The sequence below is a fragment of the Ranitomeya imitator genome, chromosome 4, assembly GCF_032444005.1.
Source record: "Ranitomeya imitator isolate aRanImi1 chromosome 4, aRanImi1.pri, whole genome shotgun sequence".
Lineage (NCBI taxonomy): Eukaryota > Metazoa > Chordata > Amphibia > Anura > Dendrobatidae > Ranitomeya > Ranitomeya imitator.
In genome coordinates, this window is record NC_091285.1 from 12,292,409 (window position 1) to 12,318,548 (window position 26,140).

A 26,140-nucleotide genomic window follows, 5' to 3' on the forward strand; every position below is an offset into this window, starting at 1 on the left:
TGCAACGTCACGGATCGCTAGCGATATCGTCTAGTGTGACGGTACCTTTAGTCATGTTTCTCTGGCCTTATATTGTGATTTGCACCATGTTTAATTTGGTTTCACCCTGTCCTTCAAGTGGCCAGCTTTCAAGATAGGATGAGACCAAGATATCAGTCATACATCAGACAATGGGCCATAAACCCATAGATACATAAAACAAGGGTAAGATAAACCCACCTCAGACAGAGGTTAAATAAACCTTGTTTTACAATAACAAACAGAAACATAGAACTGTTTGTGAACTGAAAGGTCTTCAGACAATAAATAAACAGTTCCCAAGATTGTGTCTCAATGAGCATTGTCTGTCTGTAAATGTATGACAAGAGATGCTGCTCTGTAATAGTCTGTATGCGTTCAGTATATTTCAAAATGGACTCAAAATAGCCATTTTTATATTCACATTACATAAGCGGAGGACAATTTCTATTTGGGACTGCAGACAGACTTAGTAGGCTGTCCCCTGTGGACCATGCATCCACAACATTAACCCAGTGCGCCGTAATGGACATGTAACCTTTCGTGGACATGCCTACTGGTCCATGCATCTGTTGTCAGGTGCACCTTTCTACTATTAGATAGCCTGAGAGCATGGACAATGCGGATTTTTACATGATGGTGGAGGGCTGGGATGGCTTTTCTCGCAAAAGAAGTGACAACTGGGTAGCTCTTACCGTGGTACAGCGTAGTCCATCTGGGCTTTATAATTATAAATAAAAGAAAAAAAGTAGGCTGTATGCACTTTGAAATAGGTTCCAGGGGTACACGGGCGGCAGTGGACTGGTCACTGGAGGACTAGTGGAAGGAGGGACCGCAGACAGGCTTCGAAGGCCTAACATAAAAAAATTGGGCTGTAGGCACTTTATAATTGGTTCCAGGGGTACACGGGCAGCAGTAGACAGGTCAGTGGAGGCCTAGTGGAAGGAGGGACCGCAGACAGGCTTCGAAGGCCTAACATAAAAAAAATTGGGCTGTAGGCACTTTATAATTGGTTCCAGGGGTACACGGGCAGCAGTAGACAGGTCAGTGTAGTAGTAGTAGAAAGAAGGGACCGCAGACAGGCTTCGAAGGCCTAACATAAAAAAATTGGGCTGTAGGCACTTTCTAATTGGTTCCAGGGGTACACGGGCAGCAGTAGACAGGTCAGTGTAGTAGTAGTAGAAAGAAGGGACCGCAGACAGGCTTCGAAGGCCTAACATAAAAAAATTGGGCTGTAGGCACTTTATAATTGGTTCCAGGGGTACACGGGCAGCATTGGTCTGGTCAGTGGAGTAGTAGTAGAAAGAAGGGACCGCAGACAGGCATCGAAGGCCTAACATAAAAAAATTGGGCTGTAGGCACTTTCTAATTGGTTCCAGGGGTACACGGGCAGCATTGGTCTGGTCAGTGGAGGAGTAGTAGAAAGAACGGACCGCAGACAGGCTTCGAAGGCCTAACATAAAAAAAAATTGGGCTGTAGGCACTTTTAAATTCGTTCCAGGGGTACACGGGCAGCAGTAGACAGGTCAGTGGAGGCCTAGTGGAAGGAGGGACCGCAGACAGGCTTCGAAGGCCTAACATAAAAAAAATTGGGCTGTAGGCACTTTTAAATTCATTCCAGGGGTACACGGGCAGCAGTAGACAGGTCAGTGGAGGCCTAGTGGAAGGAGGGACCGCAGACAGGCTTCGAAGGCCTAACATAAAAAAAATTGGGCTGTAGGCACTTTCTAATTGGTTCCAGGGGTACACGGGCAGCATTGGTCTGGTCAGTGGAGGAGTAGTAGAAAGAACGGACCGCAGACAGGCTTCGAAGGCCTAACATAAAAAAAATTGGGCTGTAGGCACTTTTAAATTCGTTCCAGGGGTACACGGGCAGCAGTAGACAGGTCAGTGGAGGCCTAGTGGAAGGAGGGACCGCAGCCAGGCTTCGAAGGCCTAATATAAAAAAAATTGGGCTGTAGGCACTTTTAAATTCGTTCCAGGGGTACACGGGCAGCAGTAGACAGGTCAGTCGAGGCCTAGTGGAAGGAGGGACCGCAGACAGGCTTCGAAGGCCTAACATAAAAAAAATTGGGCTGTAGGCACTTTATAATTGGTTCCAGGGGTACACAGGCAGCATTGGTCTGGTCAGTGGAGGAGTAGTAGAAAGAACGGACCACAGACAGGCTTCGAAGGCCTAACATAATAAAATTGGGATGTAGGCACTTTATAATTGGTTCCAGGGGTACACGGGCAGCAGTAGACAGGTCAGTGGAGGCCTAGTGGAAGGAGGGACCGCAGACAGGCTTCGAAGGCCTAACATAAAAAAAATTGGGCTGTAGGCACTTTTAAATTCGTTCCAGGGGTACACGGGCAGCAGTAGACAGGTCAGTGGAGGCCTAGTGGAAGGAGGGACCGCAGACAGGCTTCGAAGGCCTAACATAAAAAAAATTGGGCTGTAGGCACTTTATAATTGGTTCCAGGGGTACACGGGCAGCATTGGTCTGGTCAGTGGAGTAGTAGTAGAAAGAAGGGACCGCAGACAGGCTTCGAAGGCCTAACATAAAAAAAATTGGGCTGTAGGCACTTTTAAATTGGCTCCAGGGGTACACGGGCAGCAGTGGTCTGGTCAGTGGAGGAGTAGTAGAAAGAACGGACCGCAGACAGGCTTCGAAGGCCTAACATAAAAAAAAATTGGGCTGTAGGCACTTTTAAATTGGTTCCAGGGGTACACGGGCAGCATTGATCTGGTCAGTGGAGTAGTAGTAGAAAGAAGGGACCGCAGACAGGCTTCGAAGGCCTAACATAATAAAATTGGGATGTAGGCACTTTATAATTGGTTCCAGAGGTACACAGGCAGCAGTAGACAGGTCAGTGGAGGCCTAGTGGAAGGAGGGACCGCAGACAGGCTTCGAAGGTCTAACATAAAAAAATTGGGCTGTAGGCACTTTCTAATTGGTTCCAGGGGTACACGGGCAGCAGTAGACAGGTCAGTGGAGTAGTAGTAGAAAGAAGGGACCGCAGACAGGCTTCGAAGGCCTAACATAATAAAATTGGGCTGTAGGCAATTTATAATTGGTTCCAGGGGTACACGGGCAGCATTGGTGTTGTTAGCGGAGGCCGATTGTAATGAGTGTCTGCCAGTTAGTAGTCCCAAACAATATATACATGTTAATCTCTCGCATGACAACAAAACAAAACCACCAAAGGGTGCAATCATTCGGTACTGGGGTGGGCTCCTCTGCGTAGTTTCAGACCTAGTAATTTGGCACAAAGTATTTACTTGGGTAAATATAGGACACTGCCTCTGACTATGTTAAGTACCATCATACATGTCAACACAATGGTATTGTCAGTGGCAGGAATTTACGGATGTCAGCGCATAGACTAAACATTGGTGGAACTGTGAGAGATAATTGTGCAAGTGGTTTAGCAATGTTTGAGCTGGGTGTGGGGGAACTCTCTTGTGGCCGGCGGTACAGGCCCAGGGCTCCTCATGTTACAACAGTGTGTCTGACGTTGGGTGCGCACCACCACCGCCAGAGACACTTTATTGTACTATGAGGGACCCAGTGGCAGTGCCGTCGACCAAAAGCGGGCACACCCACCTCTTCAGACAAACAGCACTCTCACGGGTGCTGGCGCCAAGTGGCGATACCACGGCCCCGTGTGGGGAGTTTGGCCATTTAGGGAGGTGTAAACATGTCGTATGCTGGACAATCAGGTGCTGCAAATTACGAGATTGGAAAAGTCATTCAGAAAAGCCCACAGGCAAGACCTTTTCATAGGAAAGCTAGGTGTCAGCCGGGCAAGGTGGGGCAAAAGATATTGAAATCCAGTTGTGGTTCATTTTAATGAAGGTTAGATCATCTACATTTTGGGTAGCCAGACGAGTCCTTTTTTCGGTTAATATTGAACCTGCAGCACTGAATACTCTTTCGGATAGGACACTAGCTGCCGGGCAAGCAAGCTCCTGCAATGCATATTCTGCCAATTCTGGCCAGGTGTCTAATTTGGATGCCCAGTAATCAAATGGGAATGATGGTTGAGGGAGAACGTCGATAAGGGATGAAAAATAGTTAGTAACCATACTGGACAAATGTTGTCTCCTGTCACTTTGAATTGATGCTGCAGTACCTGTCCTGTCTGCGGTCATAGCAAAATCACTCCACAACCTGGTCAGAAAACCCCTCTGTCCAACGCCACTTCTGATTTCTGCCCCTCTAACACCTCTGGTCTGCTGGCCCCTGCAGCTCGTGTGAGAACGATCACGGGCGCTGTGTGCTGGGAATGCCTTAAGCAAACGGTCAACAAGAGTTGATTGTTTGGTTGCTAATATTAGTTCCAAGTTCTCATGTGGCATTATATTTTGCAATTTGCCTTTATAGCGAGGATCAAGGAGGCAGGCCAACCAGTAATCGTCATCGTTCATCATTTTAGTAATGCGTGTGTCCCTTTTGAGGATACGTAAGGCATAATCCGCCATGTGGGCCAAAGTTCCAGTTGTCAAATCTGCGGTTGTGCTTGGTTGAGGGGCAGTTTCAGGCAAATCTACGTCACTTGTGTCCCTCAAAAAACCCGAACCCGGCCTTGCCACTGTCCCAAAATTGCTGTCCCCTGTGGACCCTGCATCCACAACATTCACCCAGTGTGCCGTGATGGACACGTAACGTCCCTGGCCATGCCCACTGGTCCATGCATCTGTTGTCAGGTGCACCTTTGTGCTCACAGATTGCCTGAGTGCATGGACGATGCGCTCTTTAACATGCTGGTGGAGGGCTGGGATGGCTTTTCTGGAAAAGAAGTGTCGACTGGTTAGCTCGTAGCGTGGTACAGCGTAGTCCATCAGGGCTTTGAAAGCTTCGCTTTCAACTAACCGGTAGGGCATCATCTCTAACGAGATTAGTCTAGCTATGTGTGCGTTCAAACCCTGTGTACGCGGATGCGAGGCTAAGTACTTCCTTTTTCTAACCATAGTCTCATGTAGGGTGAGCTGGACTGGAGAGCTGGAGATCGTGGAACTAGCGGGGGTGCCGGTGGACATGGCAGACTGAGAGACGGTGGGAGATGGTATTGTTGCCGCCGGTGCCCTAGATGCAGTGTTTCCTACTACGAAACTGGTGATTCCCTGACCCTGACTGCTTTGGCCTGGCAAAGAAACCTGCACAGATACTGCAGGTGGTGCGGAAAATGGTGGCCCTACACTGCCGGAAGGGATGTTGCGTTGCTGACTAGCTTCATTGGCCGAGGGTGCTACAACCTTAAGGGACGTTTGGTAGTTAGTCCAGGATTGCAAATGCATGGTGGTTAAATGTCTACGCATGCAACTTGTATTGAGACTTTTCAGATTCTGACCTCTGTTTAAGGTAGTTGAACATTTTTGACAGATGACTTTGCGCTGATCAATTGGATGTTGTTTAAAAAAATGCCAGACTGCACTCTTTCTAGCATCGGATACCTTTTCAGGCATTGCAGACTGAGCTTTAACCGGATGGCCACGCTGTCCTCCAACAGGTTTTGACTTTGCCACGCGTTTTGGGCCAGATACGGGCCCGGGAGATGGAACCTGTTGCGATGTTGATGCCTGCTGCGGCCCCTCCTCCTCCGCTTCAGAACTACTGCCGCCTGCAGCCTGTTCTCCCAATGGCTGCCAATCGGGGTCAACAACTGGGTCATCTATAACCTCCTCTTCTAGCTCGTGCGCAACTCCGTCTGTGTCACCGTGTCGGTCGGTGGTATAGCGTTCGTGACGGGGCAACATAGTCTCATCAGGGTCTGATTCTGGATCAGTACCCTGCGAGGGCAATGTTGTGATCTGAGTCAAAGGACCAGCATAGTAGTCTGGATGTGGCTGTGCATCAGTGCACTCCATGTCAGATTCAACTTGTAATGGGCATGGCCTGTTAACTGCTTCACTTTCTAAGCCAGGGACGGTATGTGTAAAGAGCTCCATGGAGTAACCCGTTGTGTCGCCTGCTGCATCCTTCTCTGTTGTTGTTTTTGCTGAAGAGGACAAGGAAGCGACTTGTCCCTGACCGTGAACATCCACTAACGACGCGCTGCTTTTACATTTACCAGTTTCAAAAGAGGAGGCAAAAGAGCTAGAGGCTGAGTCAGCAAGATAAGCCAAAACTTGCTCTTGCTGCTCCGGCTTTAAAACGGTTTTCCTACTCCCAGAAAAGGGAGCGTTCGAGGCCTTGTGTAGCCAGACGACGAACCTGGCTCCACAGCTCCAGACTCAGGTGCAATATTTTTTTTACCACGACCACCTGATGCTCCACCACTACCACTACCCTCATTACCAGCTGACAATGAACGTCCCCGGCCACGACCTCTTCCACCAGACTTCCTCATTGTTTTAAAAACGTAACCAAACTAGCGGTATTTGTTGCTGTCAAACAACTTACACGGTGAGCTATAACTTCAGTATGATTTAGATACCCCTTTACAGGTGGGTGACACCGCAAGGAAAAGCAGGCACAATGTTACACACTCTGCTTTAGGTGGCACCAAACGAGAGAGATGCCACACATGCAGGACTGTCACTCAAGCACAAATGTCAATATTAATCTCCCACTGTTTGTTTTTATTTTTTCAGGGAGAATTTAGAAACCCAAAAAAAATAAAAGATTTTTTAAGGAAGAATTTAGAAAACAAAATTAAAAAAGTGATTTTTTTTCAGAGAGAATTTAGAAACCAAACAAAAAAAACAAAAAAACAAATAGGCTTTCTATGGCCCACTATCTGAGAGAGAGAGATGGCACACACAGGAGTCAGGACTGGCACACAAGCAGAAAGGCCAATATTAATCTCCCACTGTTTTTTTTTTTTTTTCAGGGAGAATTTAGAAACACACAAGAAAAAAATGATTTTTTAAGGAAGAATTTAGAAAACAAATAAAAAAAAGTGATTTTTTCAGAGCGAATTTAGAAACCAAATTAAAAAAAAAACAAATAGGCTTTCTATGGCCCACTGTCTGGGAGAGAGATGGCACACCCAGGAGTCAGGACTGGCACACAAGCAGAAAGGCCAATATTAATCTCCCACTGTTTTTTTTTATTTTTTCAGGGAGAATTTAGAAACCCAAAAAAAAAAAAGATTTTTAAGGAAGAATTTAGAAAACAAATTAAAAAAAGTGATTTTTTCAGAGAGAATTTAGAAACCAAACAAAAAACAAAAAAACAAATAGGCTTTCTATGGCCCACTATCTGGGAGAGAGAGATGGCACACCCAGGAGTCAGGACTGGCACACAAGCAGAAAGGCCAATATTAATCTCCCACTGTTTTTTTTTATTTTTTCAGGGAGAATTTAGAAACCCCCCCCCAAAAAAAGATTTTTTAAGGAAGAATTTAGAAAACAAAATAAAAAAAAAGTGATTTTTTTCAGAGAGAATTTAGAAACCAAACAAAAAAACAAAACAAATAGGCTTTCTATGGCCCACTATCTGAGAGAGAGAGATGGCACACCCAGGAGTCAGGACTGGCACACAAGCAGAAAGGCCAATATTACTCTCAAACTGTTTTTTTTTATTTTTTCAGGGAGAATTTAGAAACACACACAAAAAATTATTTTTTAAAGAAGAATTTAGAAAACAAATTAAAAAAAGTGATTTTTTTCAGAGAGAATTTAGAAACCAAATTAAAAAAAAAATAGGCTTTCTATGGCACACTATCTGAAAGAGAAAGATGGCACGCTCAGGACTGGCACACAAGCCCAAAGGGCAATATTAACCCCTTCATGACCAGGGGATTTTTCGTTTTTCCGTGTTCGTTTTTCGCTCCCCTCCTTCCCAGAGCCATAACTTTTTTATTTTTCCGTCAATTTGGCCATGTGAGGGCTTATTTTTTGCGGGACGAGTTGTACTTTTGAACGACATCATTGGTTTTAGCATGTCGTGTACTAGAAAACGGGAAAAAAATTCCAAGTGCGGTGAAATTGCAAAAAAAGTGCAATCCCACATTGGTTTTTTGTTTGGCTTTTTTGCTAGGTTCACTAAATGCTAAAAATGACCTGCCATTATGATTCTCCAGGTCATTACGAGTTCATAGACACCAAACATGACTAGGTTATTTTTTATCTAAGTGGTGAAAAAAAATTCCAAACTTTGCTAAAAAAAAAAAAAAAATTGCGCCATTTTCCGATACTCGTAGCGTCTCCATTTTTCATCATCTGGGGTCGGTTGAGGGCTTATTTTTTTGCGTGCCGAGATGACGTTTTTAATGATAGCATTTCGGTGCAGATACGTTCTTTTGATCGCCCGTTATTGCATTTTAATGCAATGTCGCGGCGACCAAAAAAACGTAATTCTGGCGTTTCGAGTTTTTTTCCCGCTACGCTGTTTAGCGATCAGGTTAATACTTTTTTTTAATTGATAGATCGGGCTATTCTGAGCGCGGCGATACCAAATATGCGTAGATTTGATATTTTTTTTATTGATTTATTTTGATTGGGGCGAAAGGGGGGTGATTTAAACTTTTATGTTTTTTTTATTTTTTTCACATTTTTTTAAACTTTTTTTTAAAACTTTTGCCATGCTTCAATAGCCTCCATGAGAGGCTAGAAGCAAGTATAGCACGATCGGCTCTGCTACATAGCAGCGATCTGCTGATCGCTGCTATGTAGCAGAATTGCACGTGTGCTGTGAGCGCCGACCACAGGGTGGCGCTCACAGCGACGGGCAATCAGTAACCATAGAGGTCTCAAGGACCTCTATGGTTACCATTCACAAGCATCGCCGACCCCCGATCATGTGACGGGGGTCGGCGATGACGTCATTTCCGGCCGCCCGGCTGGAAGTGGTAGTTAAATGCCGCTGTCTGCGTTTGACAGCGGCATTTAACTAGTTAATAGGTGCGGGCAGATCGCGATTCTGCCCGTGCCTATTATGGGCACATGTCAGCTGTTCAAAACAGCTGACATGTCCCGGCTTTGATGCGGGCTCACCGCGGAGCCCTGCATCAAAGCAGGGGAGCCGGCATCGGACGGTATAGTACGTCCGATGCCGGTAAGGGGTTAATCTCCCACTGTTTTTTTTTTCAGGGAGAATTTATAAAACCAATGAAAAAAAAATAAATAGGCTTTCTATGGGCCACTATTTGAGAGAGAGATGGTATGCTCAGGACTGGCACACAAGCCCAAAGGGCAATATTAATCTCCCACTGTTTTTATTTTTTTCAGGGAAAATTTATAAAACCAATGAAAAAATAATAAATAGGCTTTCTATGGCCCACTATTTCACAGAGAGATGGCACGCTCAGGACTGGCACACAAGCCCAAAGGGCAATATTAATCTGCCACTGTTTTTATTTTTTTCAGGGAGAATTTATACAACCAATGAAAAAAAAATAAATAGGCTTTCTATGGCCCACTATTTGACAGAGAGATGGCACTCTCAGGACTGGCACTCAAGCCCAAAGGGCAATATTAATCTCCCACTTTTTTTTTTTTTCAGGGAAAATTTATAAAACCAATGAAAAAATAATAAATAGGCTTTCTATGGCCCACTATTTCACAGAGAGATGGCACGCTCAGGACTGGCACACAAGCCCAAAGGGCAATATTAATCTCCCACTGTTTTTATTTTTTTCAGGGAGAATTTATACAACCAATGAAAAAAAAATAAATAGGCTTTCTATGGCCCACTATTTCACAGAGAGATGGCACGCTCAGGACTGGCACACAAGCCCAAAGGGCAATATTAACCTCCCACTGGTTTTATTTTTTTCAGGGAGAATTTATACAACCAATGAAAAAAAAATAAAAATAAATAGGCTTTCTATGGCCCACTATTTGACAGAGAGATGGCACGCTCAGGACTGGCACACAAGCCCAAAGGGCAATATTAATCTCCCACTGTTTTTTTTTTCAGGGAGAATGTATAAAACCAATAAAAAAAAAATAGGCTTTCTATGGCCCACTATTTGACAGAGAGATGGCACGCTCAGGACTGGCACACAAGCCCAAAGGGCAATATTAATCTCCCACTGTTTTTATTTTTTTCAGGGAAAATTTATACAACCAATGAAAAAAAAATAAATATGCTTTCTATGGCCCACTATTTGACAGAGAGATGGCACTCTCAGGACTGGCACACAAGCCCAAAGGGCAATATTAATCTCCCACTGTTTTTTTTTTCAGGGAGAATGTATAAAACCAATAAAAAAAAAAAATAGGCTTTCTATGGCCCACTATTTGACAGAGAGATGGCACGCTCAGGACTGGCACACAAGCCCAAAGAGCAATATTAATCTCCCACTGTTTTTTTTTTCAGGGAGAATGTATAAAACCAATAATAAAAAATAAATAGGCTTTCTATAGCCCACTATTTGACAGAGAGATGGCACGCTCAGGACTGGCACACAAGCCCAAAGGGCAATATTAATCTCCCACTGTTTTTATTTTTTTCAGTTTTTCATTTATACAACCAATGAAAAAAAAATAAATAGGCTTTCTATGGCCCACTATTTGACAGAGAGATGGCACGCTCAGGACTGGCACACAAGCCCAAAGGGCAATATTAATCTCCCACTGTTTTTTTTCTTCAGGGAGAATGTATAAAACCAATAAAAAAAAAAATAGGCTTTCTATGGCCCACTATTTGACAGAGAGATGGCACGCTCAGGACTGGCACACAAGCCCAAAGGGCAATATTAATCTCCCACTGTTTTTTTTTTTTCAGGGAGAATGTATAAAACCAATAATAAAAAATAAATAGGTTTTCTATGGCCCACTATTTGACAGAGAGATGGCACCCTCAGGACTGGCACACAAGCCCAAAGGGCAATATTAATCTCCCACTGTTTTTTTTTTTCAGGGAGAATGTATAAAACCAATAAAAAAAAAATAGGCTTTCTATGGCCCACTATTTGACAGAGAGATGGCACGCTCAGGACTGGCACACAAGCCCAAAGGGCAATATTAATCTCCCACTGTTTTTTTTTTCAGGGAAAATTTATAAAACCAATGAAAAAATAATAAATAGGCTTTCTATGGCCCACTATTTCACAGAGAGATGGCACGCTCAGGACTGGCACACAAGCCCAAAGGGCAATATTAATCTCCCACTGTTTTTATTTTTTTCAGGGAGAATTTATACAACCAATGAAAAAAAAATAAATAGGCTTTCTATGGCCCACTATTTCATAGAGAGATGGCACGCTCAGGACTGGCACACAAGCCCAAAGGGCAATATTAATCTCCCACTGTTTTTATTTTTTTCAGGGAGAATTTATAAAACCAATGAAAAAAAAATAAATAGGCTTTCTATGGCCCACTATTTCACAGAGAGATGGCACGCTCAGGACTGGCACACAAGCCCAAAGGGCAATATTAATCTCCCACTGTTTTTTTTTTTTTCAGTTTTTCATTTATACAACCAATGAAAAAAAAATAAATAGGCTTTCTATGGCCCACTATTTGACAGAGAGATGGCACGCTCAGGACTGGCACACAAGCCCAAAGGGCAATATTAATCTCCCACTGTTTTTTTTCTTCAGGGAGAATGTATAAAGCCAATAAAAAAAAAAATAGGCTTTCTATGGCCCACTATTTGACAGAGAGATGGCACGCTCAGGACTGGCACACAAGCCCAAAGGGCAATATTAATCTCCCACTGTTTTTTTTTTTTCAGGGAGAATGTATAAAACCAATAATAAAAAATAAATAGGTTTTCTATGGCCCACTATTTGACAGAGAGATGGCACCCTCAGGACTGGCACACAAGCCCAAAGGGCAATATTAATCTCCCACTGTTTTTTTTTTTCAGGGAGAATGTATAAAACCAATAAAAAAAAAATAGGCTTTCTATGGCCCACTATTTGACAGAGAGATGGCACGCTCAGGACTGGCACACAAGCCCAAAGGGCAATATTAATCTCCCACTGTTTTTTTTTTCAGGGAAAATTTATAAAACCAATGAAAAAATAATAAATAGGCTTTCTATGGCCCACTATTTCACAGAGAGATGGCACGCTCAGGACTGGCACACAAGCCCAAAGGGCAATATTAATCTCCCACTGTTTTTATTTTTTTCAGGGAGAATTTATACAACCAATGAAAAAAAAATAAATAGGCTTTCTATGGCCCACTATTTCACAGAGAGATGGCACGCTCAGGACTGGCACACAAGCCCAAAGGGCAATATTAATCTCCCACTGTTTTTATTTTTTTCAGGGAGAATTTATAAAACCAATGAAAAAAAAATAAATAGGCTTTCTATGGCCCACTATTTCACAGAGAGATGGCACGCTCAGGACTGGCACACAAGCCCAAAGGGCAATATTAATCTCCCACTGTTTTTATTTTTTTCAGGGAGAATTTATACAACCAATAAAAAAAAAAAATAGGCTTTCTATGGCCCACTATTTGAGAGAGAGATGGCACGCTCAGGACTGGCACACAAGCCCAAAGGCCAATATTAATCTCCCACTGTTTTTTTTTTCAGGGAGAATTTAGAAACCCCACAAAAAAAAAACAGAAAAAAAAATTAGGCTTTCTATGGCCCACTATGTGAGATGGCACACACAGGGATGGCACTCGAGCAGAAATGCCAATGTTAATCTCCCACAGCTTTTTTTTTTAGGGAGAATTAAAAAAAAAAAAAAAACACAGGGACTGTCCTATAATTACTATCTCCCTGCAGTAATCTCAGCCAGGTATGGCAGGCAGCAATAAGGAGTGGACTGCTGCACAAATGAAATAAAAAGTGTGGACAAACAAACAAGATAGCTGTGCAGAAAGGAAGGAACAACAGGATTTGTGCTTTGAAAAAAGCAGTTGGTTTGCACAGCGGCATACACACAGCAATGCAGCTATCAGGGAGCCTTCTAGGGCAGCCCAATGAGCTACAGCGCTGAGGAAAAAAAAAAGTAGCTTCCACTGTCCCTGCAAACAAAGGTGGTGTTGGACAGTGGAAAGCGCTACAGCACAAGCGGTTTGGTGGTTAATGGACCCTGCCTAACGCTATCCCTGCTTCTGACGAAGCGGCAGCAACCTCTCCCTACGCTCAGATCAGCAGCAGTAAGATGGCGGTCGGCGGGAACGCCCCTTTATATCCCCTGTGACGCCACAGACAGCAAGCCAATCACTGCAATGCCCTTCTCTAAGATGGTGGGGACCAGGACCTATGTCATCACGCTGCCCACACTCTGCGTCCACCTTCATTGGCTGAGAAATGGCGCTTTTCGCGTCATTGAAACGCGACTTTGGCGCGAAAGTCGCGTACCGCATGGCCGACCCCGCACAGGGGTCGGGTCGGGTTTCATGAAACCCGACTTTGCCAAAAGTCGGCGACTTTTGAAAATGAACGATCCATTTCGCTCAACCCTACTTAGACATACTTGCAAACAGTTTCCCTTCCCACTTTTTCTTTTCTATCTTTTATTTGGCAAAGGCTGTTCATCGATATGGCAGCCCAGTACAAGAAACAGCAAAGAGGCTCTGGCCGACCTCTGTGAGCAGAGAGGAATAGAGACAGCTGACAAATACAAGGAACTGCTGATACGTGCCTTGGTTGAGCAGGACATAGAGCAAAGTGCTGGAACATCTGGGCAAGGAGAGAGTCCACCTCAGAGAGACCCAACATTGCGAGCTCTTGCATCGGAGATACTTGATGGAAGTGGCAGTGCTGACGAGACCATGGACTCTACTTTACAAATGGACTTACAACAACTGGGAACAAGTGATCCCAATCTGCGCATGCAGCTTATTCTACAGCACCGACAGGCTGCTGCTCCAGAATGCCGGGATGAGAGAAAGGCTGCAGCACGCCGGGAGGAGAGAGCTTTCCAGCTTTCAGATGCCTCATATAGAGAGAGGTATCAGTCCTCAGCTAACCCCTCCCAGGACATAAATCCAAGGAGACCACGGCTGGAAAACTTCCCTGTGATGGAGAAGGATACGGACTTGGATACTTTCCTTCGGTGATTTGAAAAAACCTGCAGGCAATGCAATCTACCTCGTGAGCAGTGGGCACAGTATCTAATCCCAGGGTTGAGAGGCGAAGCCCTGGAAGTTTTTGCTGACCTCCCACCAGAACTAGATGGGAACTATGAGGCCATAAAAGAGGCCCTAATCAGGAAATACAACCTAACACCAGAAGTCTATCGTAGAAAGTTCCGGAAAGTACAATGTGGATCAACTGACACCTATGCGGATGTTGTGAGCACCTTGAGGACCACGTTCCACCAATGGATCAGGGGAATTTCTGTTAACAGTTTTGAGGACTTAATGGATCTTATGGTCAACGATCAATTTCTTCACATGTGCCCCATGGATGTACGACAATTTGTGTGTGATCGGGAGCCACAAACTGCGGATCAGGCTGCAAAGATTGCGGACTGCTATGTGGCTAACAGGATGCCTGAGGTGTGGAAGCCATCGGGATTCAGCTGGAATGGAGGTAAGCCAAACGAGGACCCTTCTCCTTCTGCTGGCCTATCACCAGTGCTGCCCAAGCCTACGTCCTATGGGGTCCTGGGGAATAGACATCCTTTAGGTCATGCACGCCGGTGCTTCTCCTGCAACAAAGTGGGACATGTTAGCGTGATCTGCCCTGATAGGGAGAAATGCCCAACTACAACCACAAAGCCATCTGTGTCCCCACCGTCTGTCCTCTTTGTGGCCGGCTCTGATGCGAGGGCTAATGAGAACTGTCAATCTGTCACTGTTGGCAATAAAGTCACCATTGGTCTCGGAGACACTGGGACAGAGGTGACCCTGGTGCGTTCCGCCATGATAACCCCTGCCGATATCATACCAGGAAAGACTATGTCTATAACCGGGATTGGAAGGGTCATCCCTGCCGTGCCCATGGCCCATGTGTACCTGGACTGGGGAGCAGGAAAAGGACTGAGAGAAGTGGGAGTATCAAAGGCTATTCCCACCAATGTGTTGCTAGGCACGGACCTGGGGAGGATGGTGTCCACCTATATTCCTACCTCGCAAGTAAATGCTACAGAGAAGGTGGAAGCAAATTACTCACCTGAGATCCCGTGTGAGGAGGGAGAGCACGGTGGCTCAGTGGATAGCACTGCAGCCTTGCAGCGCTGGGGTCCTGGGTTCGAATCCCACTCAGGACAACATCTGCAAAGAGTTTGTATGTTCTCTCCGTGTTTGCGTGGGTTTCCTCCGGGCACTCCGGTTTCCTCCCACATTCCAAAGACATACTGATAGGGAATCTAGATTGTGAGCCCCATCGGGGACAGTGATGATAATGTGTGCAAAACTGTAAAGCGCTGCGGAATATGTTAGCGCTATATAAAAATAAAGATTATTATTATTATTTATTATTATTATAATGTATCACTGCACAGGACTGTACATATGTGGCAGCTGTGACCCGGAGTCAGGCTGCGGCTCAGACTCAACCCCAGAGGTTCGAGGATGAGTCTCAGACAGCTCCCTCACATGGCAGACCCACCAAGGTCCCTGATAACCGACACTGGAGACTCAGCTTCAGACCTGGGATTGGCAGTCACACTAGGCCAGGGCCTGCAGACTGACAGTCAGAGCTTCCAGGAGGCCCTGCGGTCATATGTCAGTCTGGAGAAGCTCAGATGTCTTGCAGGCCAGCCCCCTGCTGCTTCTGACAAAGAGAGAGTATACTGGGACCAGGGCAGACTGTATACAGAGACTATCCCCATGGACACTACAGAATCTTGGGACTGTGAAAAGCGGCTGCTCATTCCTTATCCATTTAGGGAACAATTATTGAGGATTGTCCATGAAATTCCTCTGGCCGGACACCTTGGAATACAAAAGACTAAAGCTCGCCTGACACATAACTTCTATTGGCCCAAGATGGGGACAGATATTGCCAATTACTGCCGATCATGTGTAGTTTGTCAGAGAGTTGGAAAGTCCGGGAATATACAGAAAGCTCCATTGATACCACTGCCTGTGATCGATGAATTTTTCCAGCGAGTGGCAGTGGATATCATAGGGCCACTTGCAGGGGCGGATTATCAGAGGGTCAATATGGGCGGTAGCCCAGGGCCCAGTGGTCTGGGGCGCAGATTGACCCTCTGATAATGATCTGTGAATGCGGTGCGGTGCCGGCCGCCGGCGTTTATGTGTCCCCCGGACCCGGTGGGCAGAGAGAGGGGGTCCGCATCGGGCCCCTTCTCATCTGCTCATCGGGCCCCTTGCAGCGCTGCGGCGGTTTCCTATTGATGTGCGGGCGCGCGCCCGCACGTCAATAGTTAACAACAACAGCCGCCAGCCAATTGGAGGCTGGCGGCTGATGTCGGCCGCAGCGCACACGTCGCCGGCGTCTGACGTCATTGTCAGTCGCCGGCGAGTGTGCGCTGCTGCAGGGAGCTCGCCGCCTGGAGCGCGGACAGGTGAGGAGACTGCTTGTTTTTTTTTTTTTTTTGGATCAGTTATCGGTGGACACACTGGGGGAGTGGGGGGCAATGCTGGAGACACTGGGGCAGATTGGAGGACACACTGGGGGCAATGCTGGAGACAGTGAGGCAGATTGCTGAAGACAGTGGGGCAGATTGCTGGAGACAGTGGGGCAGATTGCTGGAGACAGTGGGGCAGATTGCTGGAGACAGTGAGGCAGATTGGAGGACACACTGGGGGGGGCAATGCTGGAGACACTGGGGCAGATTGGAGGACACACTGGGGGGCAATGCTGGAGACAGTAGGGCAGATTGGAGGACACACTGGGGGCAATGCTGGAGACAGTGGGGCAGATTGGAGGACACACTGGGGGGCAATGCTGGAGACACTGGGGCAGATTGGAGGACACACTGGGGGCAATGCTGGAGACAGTGGGGCAGATTGGAGGACACACTGGGGGCAATGCTGGAGACAGTGGGGCAATGCTGGAGACAGTGGGGCAATGCTGGAGACAGTGGGGCAGATTGCTGGAGGACACACTGGGGGGCAATGCTGGAGGACACACTGGGGGCAATGCTGGAGAGGAGACAGTGGGGCAGATTGCTGGAGACAGTGGGGCAGATTGCTGGAGACAGTGGGGCAGAATGCTGGAGACAGTGAGGCAGATTGCTGGAGACAGTGGGGCAGATTGCTGGAGACAGTGGGGCAGAATGCTGGAGACAGTGAGGCAGATTGGAGGACACACTGGGGGGGGCAATGCTGGAGACACTGGGGCAAATTGGAGGACACACTAAGGGCAATGCTGGAGACACTGGGGCAGATTGGAGGACACACTGGGGGCAATGCTGGAGACAGTGAGGCAGATTGGAGGACACACTGGGGGCAATGCTGGAGACAGTGGGGCAGATTGCTGGAGACAGTGGGGCAGATTGCTGGAGACAGTGGGGCAGAATGCTGGAGACAGTGGGGCAGAATGCTGGATACAGTGAGGCAGATTGGAGGACACACTGGGGGGGCAATGCTGGAGACACTGGGGCAGATTGGAGGACACACTAAGGGCAATGCTGGAGACACTGGGGCAGATTGGAGGACACACTGGGGCAATGCAACATGCCCGCTGCCTTGGGGTCATCCTTGATTCTGACCTTTCATTCACCCCCTACATCCGATCACTGGCTCGCTCTTCTTACCTGCATCTCAAAAACATTTCTAGAATTCGCCCTTTTCTTAATTTCGACTCTGCAAAAACTCTGACTGTTTCACTTATTCATTCTCGTCTGGACTATTGTAACTCTCTACTAATCGGTCTCCCTCTTGCAAAACTCTCCCCGCTCCAATCTGTCCTGAATGCTGCAGCCAGGATCATATTCCTCACCAACCGTTACACCGATGCCTCTACCCTGTGCCAGTCATTACACTGGCTACCCATCCACTCCAGAATCCAGTACAAAACTACTACCCTCATCCACAAAGCACTCCATGGCTCAGCACCACCCTACATCTCCTCCCTGGTATCAGTCTACCACCCTACCCGTGCCCTCCGCTCCGCTAATGACCTCAGGTTAGCATCCTCAATAATCAGAACCTCCCACTCCCGTCTCCAAGACTTTACACGTGCTGCGCCGATTCTTTGGAATGCACTACCTAGGTTAATACGATTAATCCCCAATCCCCACAGTTTTAAGCGTGCCCTAAAAACTCATTTGTTCAGACTGGCCTACCGCCTCAATGCATTAACCTAACGATCCCTGTGTGGCCTATTTATAATAAAAAAAAAAAGGTTCCTCGCATCATGTTCTCATACACTTTATGCAGTATTAGCCCTCTGTGTCTGTACTGCTACATACTTAGGCAGGTAACTGGTTCATGCAGCTTTACATGAACACCTGAGCCTTACACTATAGCTGGTCCGAATAACTAAAGCAATTGTTACCATCCACCTCTCGTGTCTCCCCTTTTCCCCATAGTTTGTAAGCTTGCGAGCAGGGCCCTCACTCCTCCTGGTATCTGTTTTGAACTGTATTTCTGTTATGCTGTAATGTCTATTGTCTGTACAAGTCCCCTCTATAATTTGTAAAGCGCTGCGGAATATGTTGGCGCTATATAAATAAAATTATTATTATTAATGCTGGAGACAGGCAGATTGGAGGACACACTGGGGGCAATGCTGGAGACAGTGGGGCAGATTGGAGGACACACTGGGGGCAGATTGCTGGAGGACACACTGGGGGCAGATTGCTGGAGGACACACTGGGGGCAGATTGCTGGAGACACTGGGGGCAGATTGCTGGAGACACTGGGGGCAGATTGCTGGAGACACTGGGGCAGATTGCTGGAGACACTGGGGCAGATGATTGCTGGACACACTGGGGCAATGCTGGATACACTGGGGCAGATGATTGCTGGACACACTGGGGCAATGCTGGAGACACTGGGCCAGATTGCTGGACACACTGGTGGTAATATGCTGGACACACTGGGGCAGATTGCTGGACACACTGTCTGGGGGCAATATGCTGGACATACTGGGGCAGATTGCTGGACACACTGGGGATAATATGCTGGACACACTGGGGGCAGGACTGGAGGCATGGGCAGAATGTAGACACGGGGCATGATTGGAGACATGGGGCAGGATTGGATCATGGGGCAGGATGGATACGATGGAGACAGATGGGGCAGGATGGGGAGATCATATGGTGTAGAATGGATACTCATGAGTGCAGGATGGGAGAACATATGGCTGGAGCCAGGAATGAGATAAACGGAGCCAGGGTGGGGAATATTATTACCATAGGGGCTAATTAAGGGATATTATTACTGCAGTGATGTATTTATTTTATTTTTTGAGTATACTGTTTTAAATGGGGGGGCGGTCCTGTTATTATGCAGAGTGACACTATATCGCCTTTTCTTCTTCATGTGGTGTAATGTAGAAGTTGTGAAAAATTAAGTAATGTGTTCTGCAAGTGGAGCTCGAGATAACTGTGTTATTTCCTGCAGAAACGAGTCCTGGCTGGAAGAAATGATGGCGGTCTGTGCTGGATGAAAGATGGAGTTCACCTAGAGACATCACTGGTGAGTCAGTGTTACCTATACACTGACACTATACACTGTATACTATATACAAAGGTCCTGTGTACAATGTCACCAGTGATCACTGTATTACCTCTACACAGACACTGCATACTAAGTACAGATCTCCTGTGAATACTGGCACTTATGGTGATAGTATTGTGTTTTTTGTTTTTTTGTTACTGATCAGTATTGTGGTACTCAGTCACTATGTGGTGGTAATATGTGGTCTGGAAATGGTGTTGTGGTATTTGTCCCTTGTATGTGCTATTTGGTCACCAAGTGGTAATATGTGGTCTTGACATAGTGCGGTGGTATTTGTTCCTTGTATGTGATATTATTCGATCACTGTGGTTGTAATTTGTGGTCTGGTCACGGTGCGGTGGTATTTGTTCCTTGTATGTGATATTATTGGTCAAGATATACCTAAATTGTATTGCAGATTTTAACAAATATTTAATAGGTTACAGTAGAGTAGGGCCCGGCCATTTTTCTGGAATAATCTGGTTCGGGTATATCATGACCCCCGTCACATGACCCCCGTCACATGACCCCCGTCACATGACCCCCGTCACATGACCCCCGTCACATGACCGGGGGGGCCCACAGTGTGTGAACAGCCCGGGGCCCTGGCTACCCTTAATCCACCCCTGGCCACTTGCAATCCCTAGCAGCTCTAGCAAAAAGTACATCCTCACAGTGGTGGACTATGCTACACGATACCCGGAAGCTGTGGCACTATCCTCCATCCGAGCAGACAAAGTGGCGGATGCTTTACTGACTGTGTTCTCTCGTGTGGGTTTCCCGAGGGAAATGTTAACCAATCAGGGAACCCAGTTCATGTCTGATCTGATGGAAAACCTCTGCGAGAAAACACAAGTGCAGCATTTTGTGGCCAGCGCCTATCATCCCCAAACCTACGGACTCTGAGAGCGTTTTAATGGAAGATTGAAACAAATGCTGAAAATGTTGGTGGAGACTGAAGGGAGAGACTGGGAGCGGTACCTCCCCCATCTGTTGTTTGCCTACAGAGGTACCCCAGGCGTCTACTGGATTCTCCCCCTTTGAACTGTTTTATGGGAGGAGGGTGAGGGGGCCACTTGATTTGATTAAGGATTGTTGGGAGGACGACCCCAAAACTGCGGGAGTCTCAGTGGTTGAATGTGTACTGCGGCTCAGAGAGAGAATGCAGAAACTGAGCAACCTGGCCCATGAGAACGTGACGCAGGCCCAAACCAACCAGAAGGTCTGGTACGACCGTAATGCCAGACTGCGGGCCTACGAGGAGGGACAGAAGGTTTGAGTGTTAGTCCCTATGTTACAGAATAAATTTCAGGCCGCATGGGAGGGACCATATACTGTACATAAGCGGCTGAATGATGTTAATTATGTGGTGACACTAGATAAGCATGCAAAGCGTCAGAAAGTGTTTCATGTGAATATGCTGAAGGCTCATCATGGCAGGGAGGCCTGTGTCTTACCTGTCTGTAGCCTGCATGAAGAGGGGGAGGCTGATCTGTTACTGGATGTGGGGGCCGGGACTCAGTACATGGAGTCCCTGGAGTCAGCAGAGTTTAACCCTGAGCTATCCCACAGAGGTCTGAGCTGATAGGGGTGCTCAACAAGTTCACCGACGTCTTCACAGGGGAGCCTGGGTGGACGCACATAGCTCACCATGTGGACACTGGTACTAATCCCCCAGTACGGCAGTCTGCATACTGGGTGTCAGCAGAGGTGAAGGCACACATGAGAGAACAGGTAGAGGAGATGCTGAACCAACAAGGTGATACAAAAATCCCAGAGAAGTGGCTTATGCCACCATTGAAAAGAATGTTTGGCAATTGTGTGGGCTCTGCAGAAGCTGCAACCATACCTCTATGGGCACAACTTCACCCTGATCACAGATCATAAACCATTGAGTTGTCTCAACAGAGTAGTTGGGGACAACGGGAAATTGCTTAGATGGAGTCTGATATTACAGCAATATGATTTCACAATTCAGCATAAGAAAGGATTCGATCATGGCAATGCTGATTGCCTATCTCACCAAGGTGGGACAGAACCAGATACGTGCTCGGGAGCTGACCTGTAAGTCAACCCCCATACACGTTCATAAGGAGGGAGTTGTGGTGAAATATGTATATGTATATATGTGTAGTGACATATGTATTGGTTTATATGTGTAACCAGCAGTAGTTTAACATCAGCTCTGAAACTGCAGGCCTCACAAAGGTCACAACATATGTATCTTGGGAAGGCAGTCTACTGTCTCCAATCTTGACAGGGGGTCTGGCTGGGAACCAGGAAGAAGGGGAAACATTTCACACCTTCTAGCTCTTTTGAAGAGAGATGTCAATTACAGCCTGACACTATCTATCTGTGAGAACCTTTAGGCAAAGAGTGTTCAGAGGAAAATAATATATTCATTGGGGGAGCGGCCGTGGTCCAATAAAAAATAAGCAATTATAATATTAACCTGAGAGGCTGGCCTAGAAATCTGGCCTCCAGAGTAACTCTATAAATTAGGCTTGTATACGTACAAAGCTGTTCACTGATTGATGGCAGCCAAGCTGATGTGATCCAGTCCATCCATTCCCCCCTCAGGGAGCAGAAAGCAGACTACAAAATTAGCTATATCTGTAAGTTTTCTCTTGTTTATTTTTTTAACTGTTTTGCATATTTGCATGTCTTTTTATTACCATATTTTTATACCTTTTTCTTTATTGTAAGCACTGTATCTTTTTGTATTTACGTATAAAACTTTAACAAGTTGAACCTTGTATGTTCTATAGAATCCATAGCCTTAAACTGTATGATCCTTATGATTGGCAGACAGTAGTAGTAATATTTCCGGGACTCATCGCCTGTGTGTTCAGTGAGTGGTGGCAGCGTGTATGAGCGGGTGTGTGGCCTGGGTCGTTGTGTGATTTATGCTCCCATTACAGCATAGGACAGAGGTTGAATGCTGGATTGAGAGAGGGGAGATAGATTAACCCTTGCAGGCGCAACCCCAGGTCGCGTGCTAAGAGCAGGTACGTGACAAATTGATGGCAGCACGGTGGGATCCGTGACACCTAAGAAGGGGCTATGGATATTAGCTGCCCCCCAACTACAAACACCAGCTCCCAGCCGCCCCAGACATGGCGAATCTTACAGATGTGCCAATTCCGGCACTTAGCCTCTCTCTTCCCACTGCCCTGTAGCGCTGGCATATGGGGTAATAAGGGGTTAATGTTACCTTTGTAAGGTGACATTAAGCCGGCTTAGTAATGGATAGGCGTCAATAAGAATCCTGCCATTACTAATCCTATAGTTGGTAAAGGGTTAATAAAACACACACATGCAGAATAAAGTATTTTAATGGAATAGAACACCACACAGTGTTTCCATCTTTTTTTTAAACTCAAATACATTTTTATTAAGAATAATATTACAATTGACATGTTACATTCTTGTTTTCAGTACAAAGTTTTCCCCCCAAACGAACCCCGCAATCCCAACTTATCCCGCCCCCCCCCCCCCAATAAGACAGCCCACCTTGTTTAATAGCTCCACACTCAAATCTATAGGATGACTATCCCCTCGGTTAGGACCATAGGCCACGTGTTATGTTTTCACCAATTCAGGGTCTTGATTCACCCGGTCTCTATAACAAACCTATCCCATGGCAAGCCACGGAGACCATAGCTCATCGAACATTTCAATTTTCCCTCTTTTCTGATAAAACCCCTTTTCCAAGTATCCAACAAATGTGTTAGACCGCACCCAATACTGACACCGTCTCCATGGACATCAGGGCGCTCGTCCACACCAGGGGATCCGTCCCAGCAAAAGAGTCCACAATCGAAGTATAAAAAGGACAGCGCAACACTAGGAAGTGACAGACAGTAACTTTCTTTATTCTGCCTCCTGCGGCGAAGTTTCGGTCCGTGGACCTTTTTCAAGCAAGCTGTCTGTCACTTTCCTAGTGTGGCGCTGTCCTTTTTATACTTCGATTGAAAACCCCTTTTCCAGTCTCAGGCCCTGCTTCACATTATGGAGGAATTCTCTTCTTGAAGGCGGCTCGTCCTTAATCCAATTTCGCGCTATTACCTTCCGGGCCATATACAGCAATCTGGCAATAGCTGTCTTCAGGTTGTTATTCACTCCAATCTCATCCACGCACCCCAGCAAGCGCACCATCGGGTCCCTCAGCACCGTGCATCTGTATGCTCCTTCCACACGACTCAAAACTACCAACCAAAAAGCAACCAGTCTCGGTCACGTCCACATCATATGAAATATATCTGCATCTGTAGATTTACACCTCGGGCACTCAAAATCATCACGCAAGCCTGCCTTATATAATACCTTCGGAGATTTGTAAACTCTGTGTATCACATAAAGCTGTGAGTCTATACGGTTCGCTCAGAGACAGCCGTGGAACCCACTCCAGCACCGACTCCCAAGTTTCGTTCTCCATTGGGCCCAGATCCCTCTCCCACTTAGCGCTCGCCAGTATTGGAAACCTTAACAGGAAAGTGTGCAGCAAGTCTTTATAAAGAGTGGAAATAACCCCCCAGTAGTCCCTTCACCACACACATACTCTAACACTATATCCCTTTGATTTCTGATGCCTCCGTCCCTAGTCTGAGCTCCAAATACATGTCTCATCCGCAAATATTGATATTCCCCCGCAGGCCCGAGGTCAAATTCCACCTGCAATTGGGAAAAGGATTTCAACTCTCCCTGCTCAATTATCTGTTAGACATATTGAATCCCCTTGGCCTGCCATTCTGGTAGTACCCCCATTGCCACAAACTCCTTTAAATTATTATTATGTCATAGCGGGTGAGAATCTGGTCAGACCCGTAATCCCACGTATATGTTTTAGTCTACCCCACAGCTTACATATCAATAACATAGTCGGATACAATTTCCCCACAGCCCCCCAGGGAGCCATCCTTCAAACATTGTACTGCTGGCCTTCTTTTTGTCACCTTTTCCATTAATTGCTGTACCGCCCCGGATGACCCTTCATGCGCCCAGCCCTTTAAGTGCTGACTCTGGGCTGCAAGAAAATATACTTCAGGGTTAGGCAATGTCTAGCCCCCATCTTCCTTGGGTCGCTGAAATGTCTCCAGTCTGATACGTGGATGTTGTCTCCCCCATACCAAATTCATGAACAGGGAGTTAATCTGCCGAAATTTCCCACGCGGTATCCAAATTGGCGCATTATGAAGAACATACAGAATCTTCGGCATCAAAATAATTTTGATAAGATTCACCCTGCCCACCACAGATAAATGCAGCTTAACCCAAGCATCCACTTTTGCCTTAAGAACGCCTAAGATCGGAGTCAGATTCCTATGTATGTAATCCGTAATCGGCATAGATACCCATATCCCAAGATATTTAAATTGACTTACCACCTTCAGTCGCCCATCCTCCAGCAGCTCACTCCCCTCCTCCCCTACGTCGTCCACTTTAAACAAAATAGACTTACTCCAGTTTATCTTCAGTCCTGACCAGGGCTGCCACTAGAAATTTCGGGGCCCCATACTGGCAAAATTTTCGGGGCCCCCTTGAGACTCCGCCCAGGTTCCACCCCAGCCCCGCCTCCACACTCCACCCCTCAAACTGTCCACAGTCCCACCGCTCTCTCTTGGAAAAACTCCACTTCTCACCTACCACACATTAACAGTTCCCATCACCAGATCACACATATAGCCGGCAGCTTTTATTTTGACCAAAAGATTTTTTAAGCCACCACCATAACGCGGTAGACACTTTTGGCCGGGCCCTACTCTACTGTAACCTGTGAAATATTTGTTAAAATATGCAATACAATTTAGGTATATTTTTATTTATTTTTCAATTTTTAAAATGACCAATAATATCACATACAAAGAACAAATACCACAGCACTATGACCAGATGACATATTACCACCACAGTGATCGAATAATATCACATACAAAGAACAAATACCGCTACACCATGACCAGACCACATATTACCACCACAGTGATCGAATAATATCACATACAAGGAACAAATACCACTGCACCATGACCAGACCACATATTACCACCACATAGTGACTGAATACTACAATTCTGATCAGTAATTAAAAAAAAAGCACCATACTATCACCATAAGTGCCATTATACACAGGAGATCTGTACTTAGTATGCAGTGTCTGTGTACAGATAATACAGTGATCACTAGTGAAATTATACACAGGAGCTCTGTATATAGTATACAGTGTATAGTGTCAGTGTATAGGTAACACACTGACTCACCAGTGACGTCTCTAGATGAAGTCCTTCATCTTTCATCCAGCACAGACCGCCATCATTTCATCCAGCCAGGACTTCTCTCTGCAGGAAATAACACAGTTATCTCAAGCTCCGCTTGTAGAATACATTACTTAATTTTTCCCAACTTCTACATTACACCACATGAAGAAAAAGAGGCGACATAGTATCACTCTACACAGTAACAGGACTGTGCCCTCATTTAAAACAGTATACTCAAAAAATAAAATAAATACATCACTGCAGTAATAATATCCCTAAATTAGCCCCTATGGTAATAATATTCCCCATCCTGGCCACTGTGTGTCTCATTCCTGGCGTCAGCCATATGTTCTCCCATCCTGCCCTCATGAGTATCCATTCTGCCCCATATGATCTCCCCATCCTGCCCCATGTGATCGCCCCATGTGATCTCTCCATCCTA

The 26,140-nt window shown here is 46.2% G+C and overlaps 1 pseudogene; it reads left to right on the forward strand.

The window, feature by feature from the left end:
* Positions 1-368: 368 nt before the first annotated feature.
* On the forward strand, positions 369-20,720 carry LOC138674415 (uncharacterized; annotated as a pseudogene).
* The last annotated feature ends 5,420 nt before the right edge of the window (positions 20,721-26,140 follow it).